General features: G+C 32.6%; 1 long non-coding RNA gene across 1 annotated transcript; it reads left to right on the top strand.

Moving 5' to 3' along the window:
- Window positions 1-425: 425 nt before the first annotated feature.
- LOC136206334 (uncharacterized) lies at window positions 426-1,665 on the top strand. The gene is made up of 2 exons (XR_010676250.1): window positions 426-1,013; window positions 1,105-1,665. It is a non-coding gene; the product is annotated as an uncharacterized lncRNA (long non-coding RNA).
- Window positions 1,666-2,622: the final 957 nt, after the last annotated feature.

The following is a 2,622-nucleotide window of genomic DNA, read 5'->3' as shown; positions in this document are numbered from 1 at the left end:
TGGACCATTTAATTTGACCGATTTGATACCCCTATAACATAGGCGTATAAATTAGGCCGTTTTATTTCGATTAGCTTTGTTTTGACCGTCTTTCATACCCCTATAGCATAGGCGCATGACTTAAGTCGTTTGATTTTGATTAATTTTATTTTGACCGACTTTCACGCCCCTATAGCATGGGCACATGAATTAGGTCGTTTGATTTCGATTTATTTTATTTTGACCGACTTTCACGCCCCTATAGCATAGGCACATGAATTAGGTCATTTAATTTTATTTTGGTCCATTTCATACCCCTATGACATAGACGTACGAATTGAACCGTTTCATTAAAATTAACTTGATTTTGACCACTTTCATACCCCTATAGCATAGACGTATAAAGTAAGTCGTTTCATTTTCATAATAAAAAAAGATGGATTAAATTCAACCAAATTATTCTATAATATTACCAAATAGTTTATTAAAAGTTGAATTAGAAAAAAGATTTACTAATCAAATTAAACAAATCCAGGCACCAAAACAAAATTATACTTACCTGATTTCGGCCCAGTAGCAAATAAAAAGGGGTTAAAGCCATGACCCAAGGTTCTTAGCTTAGTCTCTCTTTATTCACCATATGTAAACCAAACTAAACCTAGATTTTATTCCAGCCACCTCCTTCATCCTCTTCTCTCAAAACAAAGAACTTCGAGGTTCTCCTATGGCAGCCGGTTTGCCCACCTGTGGCATTCTACTTTGACGGAAATGACAGAGATCGAGTCGTGATGGCTGTCGTTTCTCTATTGATGTTTCCGGCGATCACTCTCCTCTTCGCTTCATCGGTCTTCACGGCAGGTTCCCTCCTTAATATTTTTGTTTCAGATCTAATGATCTCTGATGGCCAGAGACTTTCCTATGACGGAGACGGATCTTAGATCGGAGTTATACTCGGTTTAACCTAAACAAATGCCTCCTATTACTCGTTGTTTCAGTTCCGTTCAACCTTAAACCGACATCGATTCTTTGTCAAGGTAAAATTCTGCTACTTGGATTTTCTTAACTTTTTAAACTCTCTTCTCAATATTTCTATCTACTGATCTGTTTGTTTTGCTTCGTTAATAGATTTAATGGAACCATGAAAGTTTTAAATTGGGAACAGAAGATCAAGCTCTTAAAACAAGGATAACCTAATGAATTGCTAATACAGAGTTTAGAAATCCTTAGGTGATTTGCATGAATATAGCATATCCCTGCATTCACCTAGAGATTTCTAGGTTTGTTTAAAGAATTCTGGGTTGTCCCTATAGCATAGGCCCTTCCCAAAAAACTCTCAACTCCCCTTCAACAAAAACTTAGAATGAAAGGATGGAAGAAGCTGATGGAGTCCGCCAGAGCTTTTTCTTCTGAGAAAAAATAGAAAAAATCCTCCCCCTTGCCGTCTGATTTTGGCTCAGAGTTGGTGCTTGGTGGCCAAGTAGTGCGATGTGGCTACTGTCTTGGCCACCAGCAAATTATTTTCTTTTATATATATTCTTTTGGTGCTTTGTATGTATTTATTTGGTTCTTGTCTTTGGGTGGGTTTGCTGGAATTAGTTTGGGCCTTAAGACCATTTTTTTTACTTTTCTTTTTTGTGAATTCTGAAATTTTATAATAAAATAGAAAATCATTTTTGTTTTCCTTTCCTTTTATCTAATCGTTTTTTTTTCCTAATCTTAATAACTCTAATTAAACATATATCATAAACATTACTTATTAACAATGTTTTTTTATTATTTTCAATTATCTGTTCTTTTCTTTTATTAATTTATTACCGAAATCAAATATCATTTTGTACCTATTTAACTAAATACACAAATAACATTCTTTTAAATGAATAAATAATATCCTAATCAAATTGATTAAATCTTTATAATATAAATATTTAACTAACTTTACCAACTATATGAATATATTTTTTCTTTTCGTAAAAATGTAGTTAGCAACAAATTATAGCAAAATATTAGCATGTCTAGTATTTATAGCAAAAATATCTTTATATCGAGTAATTATCTGCTATGTAAATATTTATGAAATAAATTGGCTAAAAGAATAAAAATTATAAAAATGAAAATTTACCCCGGACAAAATGGGTATCTACACATATCACTTGACTTGGGGTGGTTTTAAGTTTATTAGTTTATTATAAAGTTTTGTCTCACTTCATGCTTGTATGAACACTTTATAATCACTTTAAACAAACTTACGGATTTCCTTTTATTAGACTTTATTTAGTGCTTAAAAGGGATTGCCTTTATATAGTTATAAAACATATATCTCATTAAAACAAATGATATAAATGTAGGAAATTAAGGCTAAGGTATAGCAGCGGAAATATAAAATTTTTAGCCTATTTCCTTTTAACCATAGGATCCGTTAATCGTTATTTCATATAAAGAGGGATAAGAAGGAATGCCTTTCGATGAACAATCTACCGTTGTTAAAGAAGCGCCCACAATTCTTCTCCGAGATTCCAACCACAAAGTATAACACGGTGAGGTTAAGATGGAATCAACCCTTATGAGATGCAACCAAATTAGATTGCCTCTAATTAACCAACACAAGATCAAAGAGAAAAGGAGATGAATGAGATTAATCAATTG

This window comes from Euphorbia lathyris, chromosome 9, assembly GCF_963576675.1.
Source record: "Euphorbia lathyris chromosome 9, ddEupLath1.1, whole genome shotgun sequence".
NCBI lineage: Eukaryota > Viridiplantae > Streptophyta > Magnoliopsida > Malpighiales > Euphorbiaceae > Euphorbia > Euphorbia lathyris.
This window is presented reverse-complemented; position numbering and strand designations above follow the sequence as displayed.